The sequence below is a fragment of the Theropithecus gelada genome, chromosome 2 (assembly GCF_003255815.1).
Source record: "Theropithecus gelada isolate Dixy chromosome 2, Tgel_1.0, whole genome shotgun sequence".
Classification (NCBI taxonomy): domain Eukaryota; kingdom Metazoa; phylum Chordata; class Mammalia; order Primates; family Cercopithecidae; genus Theropithecus; species Theropithecus gelada.
In genome coordinates this window covers 80,506,984-80,521,502 of record NC_037669.1, presented here as the reverse complement: position 1 = coordinate 80,521,502, position 14,519 = coordinate 80,506,984, and positions in this window count along the sequence as shown.

Here is a 14,519-nt window from a genome sequence, read left to right as displayed (position 1 = left end):
TTCCAGTAGAAAGCCTGAGTCTACCCACAGACAGGGGTATTGACCAGAAATGTAAGGGCAAACTAATCCAATTACTTTCAGTAAAGTTTAACCTATAATCTTCACCCAAGCATATAGGTACCTCAGAATAAGAGAAAGAACTTATAAAAAATTGATGATGTTGCCCCCCCAAAAAAGAGAAAGCCAGCAGCTGGTTTTGGGGAGGGCTAAAATCTGTTTCTGTCAGCACAGGGACTACCATCTTGGAACTGTGAAAGAAATGAAAATCAAGGTGAAAGTTAAGTACTTTTTCCCAATGACCTGGTGTAATGATTAAAATGCTGAATTGCTTTTTTAAAAGGTTTTTCCACTGAAAGAAAGAATGTCAGAGCCTTGTCCCGACTCAACCTCTGCTCCTTCTTTCCAAATGACTGTGAGAGAAAAGAAAATGGAATATATATTTATATATTTTTTCTTGGTAAACAATTTGATCTCTTTTATCTGAAAGTTCTGCCAATGTTTTCATCAGTTCCCTCAGAGATGGCTGTGATTCCACTTTTTGTTTGAACAAAGAATAAATTGAGTTTCTTTGAGGTGAAAAATAGAAGCCTTGCTAAAAGCACTGACTTCAAAATAGTGCTTATCGTACATTTAGAGAAAGCATATTGAAAAAACAGTGCTCGTGCCGCCTTTCCCGAGAAGCCCACTTTGGCTTACATTAAGCTGCCAGCATCTTCTGGAAAAAACAAACAAACAAACAAACAAAAAATACCTTGGAGATATGCTCACCTAGAGGCAGTGTTGGTATTTTCCTTTGAATCTGTTTCTCATTCATTTACTTGTGCCTCCATTAGCAATTTATTTTTAATTCCACATTCTATGGGAAAAGCATATTGCTGGAGAACAGGCACATCTTACATGCATACGCCTGACATTTTAAAAAATGAATGTAACGCACTCCACACTCAAAATAAACAAGCTGTTTTTCCCTTTCCCCACACAATATTTATGAACCTCCAGGAGGAGATTGCTAATGCATTTACCACTGCCAGCACACTAGTCCTTGCTGTGTAACTCCTTTGTTCTTTTGAAAGAACTGTGTCCATGGCTCCCAGAGTCCCACCCTTACTGCCCAGGCTCAGGAGTCACCGGCCATCAGGTAGGTGACCTTCTGCTGGTGACCTGCTGGATTCAGAACAGCAATATTTCAGAGTTAACCCAAGAAAATTCTTGAAGCTTGCATATTTCCAATGAACAGTCATGTTTACTTTTTCATTGGTGTTAATCTGCCTTCTCTGTGTTCTGCACATTGAAGAATAGTTAAAATCATCAGGCAGATCTGAGATGAGTCCCTATTCCATTCTCTGAAACCCTGGGCAAGAAACTTTTCTGAGTCTTAGCTTACTCATCCATATTTAAAATTTATACTGAAATATATATGTATACACACACCTACATTAAAAGTTATTGTAGGGATTCATGAGAAAATGCTTGTAGAGGGCTTAGCACAGGACTGGACTTGCTAATAATTATTATTTGCTAAACCAGTGATTAGATAACATTACTGACATTTATAAATAGCTTCCCATTTTACAAAGCTGCTATCCTGAACAGCATATGAAAAGCAATTGGTGTCCACATTAATATTGTTTTTCTTTAAATGTCATTTTAATACTACAGATAAATTACCTAAGCTAGATGTCTTAGCCTATTCCAAAATAGATTGACTGTAACCAATCCTATTTCCTCCAGGGTCCCGACCAACCGGGCAGTTATGACATTCTAAAGAAAGATGGCCACTGCTATAGATATTAAGTGCTATGGTTTGAATGCCCCTGTAAAACTCATGTTGAAATTTAATTGCCAATGTAACAGTATTTAAGAGGTGATTAGGCCGTGAGGGCTCTGCTTTCATTAATGGATTAATGCTGTTACCATGGAATGGGTTTCTGATAAAAAGGATGAGTTCAGCCCAATTTCCTTTCTCTGCCTCCTGTGCTTGCTTGCCCTTCTATTATGTTTTGATGCAGTAAGAAAGGCCTCACTAGATGCTCATGCCATGCTGTTGGACTCCACAGCCTCCAAAACTGTGAGAAATCAGTGTCTTTTCTTGTAAATTACCCAATCTGTGGTACTGTGCTAGAGCAGCAGAAAACTAAGACAGTAACCTTGGGTTGAGTCTTAGGAACTCCAGCCACTGTAAAAAAAAAAAAAAAGAAAAAGAAAAACATTTTCTTTTAGTAATTAAGACAAAAAAATCTGCTAAGCAAAATTTTTATTTATTTAGCTCGGATTAACTTGAAGTACATTTTCAAATTGAGTGCTCATATTTCTTCAATTCTAGAAAACTATAAGCCTTATCTTTTTGAAAATTGCTTTCCCCTACATTCTTTGTTGATGCTTCTGTGAAATACAGATCTGGGCTTTCCCATCTGTCCCAGTTGTGTCTTTAGCTGTTTTGCATTCTGAATGGTTTCCTCAAATTCAGTTAGCCAATTTTTTTTTTTAGGTGTATCTGATATGTTGTTCAACATGCTGACTGGGGTCTTAAATTTAATGACTATGGTCATCTCTTAGTATACACAGGGGATTGGTTCCAGGACTCTCTTGTATACCAAATTTCATGCATACTCAAATCCCACAGTTGGCCCTTTGGAAGCTGCATGCACAAAAATCAGTCTGCCATATAAGTGGATTTCTCATCTCACCAACACTGCATTTTCTATCTGCATTGGGTTGCAAAAAAATCTGCCTATCACTGGAACTATGCAATTCAAACTCATGTTGTTCAAGGGTCAACTGTACATAACCTATTGCCAATTATTTGGTTCTCTTTTCAATGTTTATGATCTTTAAAAAATAATGTCCTCTTCTTTCACTAGGGTTTCTATGACATCTTTACCTTTGATGCTTTTCAACACATTGATTTTATACTTTCAATTAAATGATTATCTCTAGTTCTTGAGATACTAATTTTCCTGTTATACAGCTGGTTCTCCCTCATGGTTCTGTGTTTTCCTGGGCAGATCATCTTATTTTTAAAAAATTGGGCTTATCATTGGAAATGGGGGGTGGGAACTTCTTTGCAAGTTCTGTATGTCCTGGATTATAAAAATATTCCTGTGGACCACTTCAACACTTGATTCTCCTATACTTTTCTATATTTGTATTCATTTCTCAGCTTGAGATTCTCATTCCACAGGTTAATTAAGACCCCACACCTGATCATGGAATTTAGTCTGTGGGTTTTCCTCTCTGTGTATAACTATTTCTCCACTTGTAACTCCCTCATAGTTTTATATGATGCAATATTAGGCCAACAGGGGAATTTTTCTTGTCTTTTACTCATAGAAAGAAGAATATTTGAAGGCTCCAGTATTTTTGTTATGGGCTTACTTCTAGTTTCCAGCCTCTCATTATCCAAAAGGTCACCATGGCATCATATCTATTTAGATTTTGTGGCCCTCTTTGTTTCTAGACATCTGGGGATTACCTCTCCCTTGCAAGCTCTACTATGTATGTACTTGTTTTGTTGTTTTTACATTTCAGCCTTCCATTCCTTGTGTTTTTAACAGGTGGATCAGTTCAGTGCACTGGGTTGACCTAAGCATCTTTTCTTAGAGAGCACTTCTCACTACTGTATATCACTTGGGCCTGCCTGGCTATAACTCAGCAAAATTGCCCACTCAAAGCACTGAGACCAGAACCAATTTAATGCCTTGATCACAACTCTGGACCTTTTGGTGAAGCAACATCAAAGTGATGCTTCCCATTTTATTTAATGAGTTGTCTTGAATTCTAGGTTTATTTTGTGGAAAAACCCTAGATGTTTGATCATTTAAAAATACAAAAAGCAATTTCTCACAAGGATGCCTTTTTACCTGAAGGATAAACTGGAAGGTATTTCTTTCTGCAAACCAGCTCCAGATGATCTCAACATCTAAAAGAATTTAAAAAGTTATTTTACCCCTAATTTAATCAGCACTCCAAGCCAGTGATGGTGTTTTCAGCAATAAATAAATCATCTCACTGCTGGCCTAATGTTTTCAGAGAGTATCCTAGGTGATGTATAAATTGTGAAATTGTTATGAAAACTTTGACAAGAAGGGCTTAACCCCTTTCTTATTGATGAGGTGATATCCAGGTGTTTTTATAGTCCTTAATCTATAGAAATATAATTTGGGGTCTAGAAGCGTTCTGTTGTAACAAAAATGAAATAATCCAAACTTTTTCCCTCTCTTAATAAAAATTCCCCATGACCTGAAATAGTCACATTTCCCTATGGTAGAACTAGCATGAAGGTCAAGAGTTGGAACCTAAGAGATGGTGTGGGAGGTAGTAAGGCAGGTAGAGAAAGAAAGATTGGTTTAGGTCTTTTGTCTAGCTGATAGTACAATAGGGCCAGGACTAGGGTAAAGCAAATGGGATCCTTGTCTTGGGCACAAAATGCAAGGCAAGTCTAGGATGCTTAGTAATTATTATAGTATTTTAAAGTAATATTAAAAATATGTTAATTCACTTGATTCAATCATTCCATAAGGTATACATATATAAAAACATCACATTGTGCTTTATAAATGTAATACAATTTTGATTTGTCAGTTAAATAGTATTAATAAAAATAAATTTAAAATTAATAAAGCAGTATTTTAAAAAATCAAATTGGCAAACTATGAGCCATGGACTGTCACCTGCTTGGGTAAATAAGATTTTATAGGAACCAGGACCAGATCATGGTGAGGTGAATGAGGCAGAGTTGTCCAAATGCAGGGTCAATGAGGCATAACAGTTGTCCCTTATTATCTTCTGGGGATTGGTTCCAGGACCCCCACAGATACCAAAATCCTCTGATGCTCAAATTCCCTACATAAAACGGCATAGTATTTGCACACAACCTACGCACATTCTTGTATATACTTTAAATCATCTCGAGATTACTTATAATACCTAATACAATGTAAATTCTATGTAAAGAGTGGTTAGATTGCAATTTTTATAATTTTTTTCTTTCTGTTACTGTTTTTTTTTTCTGAATACGTTCAATGCATGGAGAGCCAACTGTACTGTCCTTATTTAAAATTTGATATTTTGTTCATCGTTGGATTTTTGCATTGCTTTTGATTTTTTAAATCGTTGCCTTAAAAAATATCATTTATCTTGACTACCCCCTTAAATTTTGTGCCCAAGAGGAGTGCCTCACTTACGTCACCCTGTTTCTAGCCCTGAGATGGGAAGATATCACAGAGAAATGGTGATTTCTGAGCTGTTACTCTTGCATAGCTAGTTATACAAGCATCATAACAACATTCCGGGATGTATGATCTTCATCAGGGTGTTTAACTCTTGGTTTTCCCACCACGAGATGGTGGCAGTAAAAATACTTACTTTATAGGGTTGTATTGAGGATTAATTGTAGACTGCTCAGCACAATGCCCAGCACATTGGCTCAGTAAGTGTCTTATTCCATTCAGATTGCAATAGCAAACTACCATATACTGGGTGGCTTATAAACAACAGAAATGTATATTCTTATAATTCCAGAGGCTGGAAGTCCAAGATCAAGGCACCAGCAGATTCAGTGTCAGGAGAGGACCCACTTCCTTGTTCATAGATGGCATTGTCTTACTGTCTCCTTATATGACAGAAGGGTCAAGGTAGCTCTCTAGGGCTTTTAAGGGAATTAAGGAATAATTCCATTAACGAGGGCTCTGAGGGCTCTTTCTGCATGACCAATCACCTCCCAAAGTTCCTACCTCCAAATACCATCACATTGGAGATTAGGTTTCAACATATGAATCGGTGGGATGGGGCAAGCATTTAGTTTATGGCAGTGAGCATAAGTTAGCAGCAATAATAGAAATGAAAGATAAGTTGTTAAAGCTCTAAGCAAAGGCAGATTGATTAGGGCCTTGATTAAGAATTTTTTATTGTAGTAAAATACGTATAACATAAAAATTAATTTAATGATTTTTAAATTATACAGTTCTGTGATGTAAGTACATTCACATTTTTCTGCAGCTATCACCACCATCCATCTCCAGAACTTCCAAAGATTTCAAACTCTATCCAGGAAGCTTTTAAAGGACCACTGGAGGTTGTGGAGAAGGAACCTGGCCTAAAGAAGCGTGTGGCTAAAATGAATCTGAGAAGATTATCTAGATGATACAGAGGAAGACAGGAGACAGGAAACAGGAGGGTCCCACAGTGGTCTGAGTAGGTGGGCTTTGACTAGGAAGGTGACAAAAGGAGTAAGGAAGAAGAACAGAAAATGGAACCTCATTAGACAAGGAGGGAAGAATGGAAAGGAATCAAATGGGTGAGGTGATATTTTGAAACAGAATACAATTAATTGAAAAGTTCCATTAGGCATAGAAATAGTGGAGCTGGGGGTCAGACAGCTGCTTCTCTTGCAAAGTGGCCTGCTGCCACCAGCTTCTGCTGGCAGAGCCGATTCTTTAATTTTCGGAAATGTTATGAGCCTATTGTTAAACATTGCCATAATTAAAAATTAAATTAAACTTATAATTAAATAAATTACATTAGAAACAAAGGTTATAACTGAATATCCATCATTCCTTAATTACTACATTTCACTATTATCTCTGCTTATGAAGTTATTTAAATCTATCCTATCTGTATAGTAAAACACCACATAACAGCATGCCCTGCCCATATCTTCTCACTCCCACATTTATTGACATTCTATTGGTAACCTGAAACTGGCTGAGGTGGGAGTATTTACACCAGGAAATTGGCAAGGGCCTCAAATTAGGGCTTGATTCTTTGTTGTCTATCACAGTGTTAATAATGCACTTAAAGTGTGTTGCATCTGTAGCTACTATACTAAAACTGTATTTTAAATCAAAGTTGAATGGCTAAGAAATTACAATGAGTTCAGCAAAAAAAGAAAGCATTCTGAGAAAATCAAGTGGAACTTACAGAATACTGTATATTTTATTATTTATAACTTACATGATATATGTCCTTTGTATCAGTAAAATTTGTAATAAACTTATATTTGTATAAATGCATATTTTGGGGGAGTCAATTGTTGAACATTTACTAACACACCATTGACCATTCTCTTCTCTGATAAAGACATTTACTGTATAACATGTGTTTATTGTTATATCCACCTTAAAACTGTCTTTGCAAAAGACAAATTGACTCGTTCCCTAGTCAAAATGAAAAACTGGACACATCTTCTACCTAATAAACACGGTAATGGTTTTTCTGTAGGCAAATCAGAGCAATTGATTGCAATTGACAGAAAAAACGATTATTTTTCACTATAATCACTAGCTATAGTTAGCATTTTTTGAGCACCACTATGTACCAGGCACTATACAGTGTATTTTATTCATATTTCAATCCTTGCTCCCCTATGCAAAGTAGGTCCTCATGTTATCCCCATTTTGTAGATGGAAATATCGAGGTTGTATAATTAGTAAGTGGTATGGTGGAGATTTGAAGGCGACCTTTCTGATTCTTTCTGACCTCTTCATTGTGATACCTTCTCTGCTGTATTGTCTCCAGCTGTTTATATGGAGGTAAAACCTTCACTTCAAATAACATCAGATATTCCAGGCAATAGTTATTCACCAACTACTATGTTCACTGTGCTGTGCTGGGTAATCACAGGAAATTTCTCAGGGAACTCACCTGAGAAGTATACAAAGTGGCCTCTGACTCCCAGGAATCCGTTCTGTTTACAAGGGTGCTTATGTAATCAAGTGTCCATGTGTGGTCCACTTCTGCAGTTGGAAGCAAGTCCACTTCTGCAGTTGGAAGACTGACTTGCCAAACATGCTGCACTCAGCTGATCCTGGTTGGCTTCACTTGCTCCAAGGCCCAGACCCTCTTTTCTCAAGTGTCTTGTACTCATCTCCTAAATCTCCCTTGAAGAATTCATGTGCTTCTCCTCCCACTCAGTGCTTTGTAAGGGAGTTAAATGATGAGGCAGAAATCAAGCAGCAGGTACCTCCAGCCAGGAGGTCCTTACTGGTTGCACAATTACATTTAGTTACAGAGCCTTTGAGGAGTCTCCTATCAAAATTTTGTGTTGCCATGTGTGCTGTCAGCTGATTCACCTGAGATAGGTCCAAAATGAGAAATTTCGAGGGCTGTTAAGCACTATTGTTTTCCAAGCGGATCATTACAAAAGTATTCAATGTTGGAGTCTTGGAGTCCTAGATACAGTGGAAGAAATTTTTCAGTACTGGATGGTCCTAAAACTTCCCCTTACCCCATAATTCCAAAGCAAGCCCAAATTCACAAATACCTCATGAACAAATGGCAGAAACTGGGAGGTGGTTCAAGGATTCTGGTTCTCTCTCCCTATTTTCTCTTTCTTCCTGTCTCCACCTACCAAGATAACTTCCTTGCCTCTGCTTCAAACTAGGCTACTAATTACGAGAGAAGTCAGAAATAGTGTTGATACATGTCTGTGATGCAAACAGAAGCTCAGATGAAGCAAGACAGGAAGGTACGCTAAAGATAGAAAAGAGATCCTTCTGTTCATCAATGGCTGAAAAATAAAGATTCTAGAAAATGAAAAAAAAACAAAACAAATAGAAATAAACAGGTATGTGTGTGTGTGTGTAACTTAGCATGTACACATGTAATAGCATTAATTCCTTTTGTCTCCAGAGAGAAAGAGGGAGAGGCATTTGCAAACAGGAGTGCCCACTCTTTAAATGTCCATGTGGGTGTTTGGAATCATGGAAATATAGGCTGATGCTTGTCTTCGAGTGGTCTACAGCCTACATTTCCAAAAATGGAAAGTAAGTTCTGTTTATGCATGCCATAAGATCACCAAAAATGATTGTTTTCCCATTCATCAACATCTTTTTTTGTGCCAGGCATGCAGTAAATGCTCTGAGTACGTGATCCCATTCACTCTCCCCATCAACACCTTTAGGAAGGTGGTGATCATTTTACATTACAGAATGCTAAGGGTGAGATGGCTCAAGCTATTTGCCCAATGTTATGGATCTGGCACAAGGCAAGGCTGGAATTTGAGCCCAGGTCTGTCCAATTCTGGGCCCTGGGCACTTAACCTTTCTGCAAGGGCTGAGAAAAGGGCCTGGAGACCACACAGACTCAGATTCAAATTCAAAGTCCCCTCTGTTGCCTCCTATATTACTATAGTGTGGTAGTGGTGGTGATTTACTTTCCCTTGAGCCTCACTTTCCTTCACTGAAATAGAACCAACCTTGTAGCATATTGTGACAATGGGAAAGAATATGAGCAAGGAGCTTAAAACAAGACCTGGGCCAGGTGCGGTGGCTCACGTCTGTAATCCCAGCACTTTGGGAGCCCGAGGTGGGCGGATCACGAGGTCAGGAGTTCGAGACCAGCCTGGACAACATGGTGAAATCCCGTCTCTACTAAAAATACAAAAATTAGGGTGTGGTGACATATGCCTGTAGTCCCAGATAGTCAGGAGGCTGAAGCAGGAGAATTGCTTGAACCCAGGAGGCAGAGGTTGCAGTGAGCTGAGATCATGCCATTGCACAGAGTAAGACTCTGTCTCAATACAAACAAACAAGACCTGGTGGATAGTTAACATTCAGTAACTAGCAATTGTGATTTGTGTAACTAATTCTGCTGTGAAATGGTGCCTGATCTTCAATAGGCAAACTTTATACATAAGTAAAGAGAGAGTTATTTTTAAAAACCCAATTCATCTGACATCCATTTGTTTATTCTTTTGTTTAGCCATTCAACAAATATTCATTAAGCATCCACTCTGACATGAGATGTTTTCCTTGGTGCTTTATGTGTTGCTTAAAAAAATAATGACGACAATCACCTGTAAACCACACCATGCAGTAGGTGTGATGTCTGAGCCTTCACCAGCTCAACTTCTCACAGCTTCTTTTGTATTTCAGGCACTGGGCTAGGCTCAAGGATGGACTGAAGGCACTTCCTGCCATGTCAGGGATGAGGGGCTCATGGTCTGGCCAGAGGCAGCAGGCAGCATTGCAAGGAGTGTGGATAGAATGTTCAAAGGAGAGGGAGAGATTGCATATACACAAGACTGCACCTCGGAGATAACTTTCGAAGGTGTTTCGGGGGTGAGAGGAGGTGTGACAGGCCTACGGAGCAGTGAGAAACCCAGCTTGGTTGAAGCATCAGGTGCAAGGCAGCGTGGGGGTGGAGTGTCCATTTACCTTTTGGAATACAGTCTTCCCGTTGGCATGGCAACTGCTGCAAAATAAATTGAAGGTGGTACTTCAAATGATGCCTCCGAGACTGTCCGGAGTCATTTAAATTGCTTGTTTGTTATGTATGAGAATTTGCCTAACCTCCAACCTGCAACTGTAGCTTGGCAATCTTTTGTTTATTGTGCTGATGTGCTTTCTTGCATCATCGTCTTCCTTAAACCTCTTTTTTGGTTTGTTTTTATTTTGCCCATCTAGAAAATATACCCAGGCATTGTGTTGATTTTCCCAGGCTCCCTTGAGATCCTGCAGGACCTCCATCTCTTCATCTGATGAAAAGGCTGCCAGGGTGATGTTTACAGTCTCATTTTTCACCCCAGGATCCCTGCACTCAGCTGTGCTGGGAATCACAGTGTGCCCAGCCAGCCATGTCCCTTCTTCCCATGGAATTTCTGGAATTTGGGCTGCTCACAGGGGCACAGAAGTGCCAACTACATTGCTCCTTCTAAGCTGGGGAATGACAGAGTCGGTGCTCACACTACGAATGTCTCCCAGATATACACAGCTGCCCTACAGACCGACACCACATGTCTGCCATCCCTGACTGACTCTAAGTACAAAATAAAAAAGAATTCATGAAAAAAACAAATAAATAACTTAGGGTGCCTTTTCCCATCTGAGACTCTAAAGCAAACAAACAGAAGTCCTGGCTTCTTAGATCAGTGGTAGATTTGCCAAAGCAAAATAAATGCCTGAATCTCCTCTTGTTCCTGTTTCTCCTAAGCATGCGTGTGTGTGTGTGCATGTGTGTGTGTGAAAGAAAGAGACAGACAGATGGGGGCTGGGGAGGCTGGATGCAGGGAATGTGGCTTCAGCTTGTGCCAGGAGAGTTTATCTGTCTTCCTTTCTCGGGAAACTGAATATAAAATCCTTAGGCATAAAAACAACCTTTCACATGTAGACTCCTTGGGAATTCAATTCTTACTCTTCTCTACTTTCTTTCTCACTGTTTCTTTTGAACTTGAGGAAAAAAAATTCCTATGCTGTTCACTTCCCTTGCTCTCAGATAATGAAGAGAGAGAGAGCTAAGGTGCTTAAATGTCAAGGTTTGTAAAATTGGCAAACTGGCCCCACGAGGTTTGTGGTTTGAGTGATGGTTCTCCATCAGGTTTGGTGACAACGACAGTGAAGGAACCTAAGCTGGTAATATAGCAGATGCTTCTTTGGCCCTTCCTCTGTTTCAGTCACTGTTCTGAGATCTATGCGTGCATTAATTCATTTAACCCTCCCAATGGCCTTACGAGGTGATGGTGTTATGATTGATGCTGTTGTTACATCACCTTACTTTTTTGCAGATGAGGAAACTAATATCTGAGAGGTAAGTGTTGTGCCCGAGTTCTCACGGCTAAGGAGCACAAGAGCTTAAATTTGAATCCCTGCAGTTCAACTATAGATTGTGGTTCTCAACCAAGGGCAATTTGTCCCCCCATCCCACAAGACATTTGGCCATGTCTGGAGAGATTTTAAATTGTTGTGACTTGGAGGGGTACTGCTACTGCCTTCTAATGGGTAGTGGTGAGGGATGCCACTCTATCGTGAGCCCCATAATCAAGAATTATCAACCCAAAATGTGACTATTGCCAAGCCTGAGAAGCCCTGCTCTGCAGATAATATGTCTCACAGTTCTGGTGCTGATCAGACAGCACGTTTCTGGGGCTCAATATAGGCGAGCCAGAGATACTGCCCACAGCAAAGGGAATTGTAATTAGCAGAGGCCAGGCTTTGGCATGTGCATTTGTGAGCAGACGCACTACTGAAAGGACAGGGCTGAGGGTACCTTATGGTTCTGTTTCTCCCTTAGGATGGCAGCATCTGATAACCAGATATAAAACTTGAGAGGCAATTTTTAAGCTGTGGCTAGTCTGATTCCCAGCTGGCCAGCTGAGCCACCCTACTTCTGTGTTTTCTGGTGCAAAGAGCAAGGTTCCACCAAATGACCTTAGACTTGGCTTCTGGATAAAATTGGCAGAGAGCTTCTAGCATTTTGCCTGAGCCATCATAGGGGACCTGGGTTTGGAAACTCAACCACTCATGGCAAAGTTATTTTCATTCCCCTTGCTCTCACCTGCCCCCATGGGAATCCTCCATAGAAGAAATGTTCTAACTGGACTCATTAGAAAATATAGTTCATGATTTTGCAAGAATCAACCGTAAAAGACGGGTGACCTTTGAAATTCTTTGCTGGCTCATTTAAAATGCATTGAAGAGGGGAATCTTTTTTTAAGCATCTTTTTTTAATCATCAACATAGTTTAGTTTTAAAGTGTTCCAGGAGTCAGGCCCTCTCTCTGGGCTCCCCAAGGACTTATTCCTGCTGACCCAGAAGAGGTTAGCTTTACTATTCCCTCCCAGTTTACTACATTCCACCTAAACTTCCACTGTGCTTTTAGAGAATTACAGTCATTAGACCAGCAGTCTTGGCATCACTTGGGAATTTGCTGATTATCTCAGGTTGTACCCCAGATCTCCTGAATCAGAATCTGTACTTTAACAAGATTCTGAAGTTGCTCGTATATGCTAGTCTATAAAGTTTTGTTTTTTACTCTAAAAATTGTTCTCTAGGAACTGAGTCCAAATGGATGGCAGATTTCCTCTCTTAGTCCATTCCGAATTTTTAGAATGTGGACATTCTGTTAGCTGAGCTCCAAGGCCCTGTTGCAGCTCAAAAATGTTGTGATGGCCCAGACTTCTGTAACCAAAGAGTTCCCAAACAATCCTACCAATACACCTAGGCAGGGATGTTTGAGCTGCTCTTCCAGTGATATTTCATACACTCTCAGTTGACCACCAGGCTCTTTGCCTGACCTCTCCCACTGAGAAAGAAGATTTCCTGTTAACCGCCACTCTCTTTTGGCTGTGACAGGTTGTCACTTACTTGATCTGACTTCTTCCATCACTCAGCAGTTTCTCAGTCCGATTGCCACGTCTCTCAGGGCATGTGAGTTAATCTACTTCTTGGTCCTCTACTTTCATCGGGACTGACATCATCTCAATATACTCTTAAAAGTGATCCCAAGTTTTTAGGTTGAGGCCCAGTTTCAAAAACCTCATTCCAGGGTTCATGAATACCTGGATCTATTCATCTGAACGTCCGCACAAGTTTTAAGATCACCATAGTGTGGGGCTTATTCCCCTAACCTCTCTATTTAGCTAGAAGGTGGTAGGCTGTGCCTGTACCCACCAAGCAGGTGGCATTGTCATACAGATCTCAACCAGAAAGGGCTGGTGCCCTGGTTGATGATGAGCTCGTCAAAGAGATGTAAAGTTTCAGAAAAAAAGGGGGTTACAAAAGCACATGTCAACAGGGGCCATAAGAAACGGGGTGGGGCCTATTGTCACAGGACCTGGGAGACTGTTGTGACCCCGGGTGAGGGTGAGAGGACAGCAGATGCAGATTCCAGATGGTTTTTCCCAGGAATAAGCACATGCCCAGGGCCTTTACATGATCTGATCTTTTCAAAAGGAGTCTGAAATCTGGCTTATGACATCTTCCTGTCTTTGAAATATTGGTGATAATTCAATTTCCTTTCTTAAACACACTGAGTAGGCAAGAAACACATCTGCAGGGTGAAGTTAGACATCAGTCTCCCCAGACTGATGTTCGGGTAGCGACAAATCAGTCCTCATGTCTTGATTGAGCCTCTTCTAGAGCTCCAGCACCTTGTGTTTTTCAAAGTTCAGTTTCTGGATCTACAGTGGCAGAATTGTACAAAATGACCATATGTCGTTCCTAGTCCCTGCCCAGGACAGCCAAAACCCAAATTTGGTAGATGATTCCTGGGAATTTGTCCTTCATTGTGCTTTTGAGGGTGCAGAAGTATGATTCTTAGAAAGCCAGGTGATATGCAAAATACAAAGAGATGTAAGAGCATAACCTCATCTTAGGGCCCTAGAATCTACTAAAGAAAATAACAATTATTACATATGAAGTGGTACATTTAAAAACCAGCATGATGAGAGTATATGTATAAAATCTGGCCGAGGACTGGGGATCACTCAGATCAGTTACCTTAAGCACTAGGCAAAGACCAGTTTCCTTGGAATTTTGAAGGGGACTGACTCTTTAGCTTGGAGGTCAGCCTTCAAGGACTAGTCTTGTGCTAATTGAATTTCTAAGCACAGGCATATAGCTGTGGTTTAAATACTCTGCCTCAGGTGCCAGGCAGATACGTGAGGGAGGGAAGCAGGCCAATGTGAGATGGAGTAAGATGTGGAGTAGGCTGTGGAAAATTGGAATGTTCCTGGCCCTGCTAGAAGGGGCAACTAATTCTCCAGAAAAAAATAATTAGTAGGGACCAAAACTAGGTATATTAAA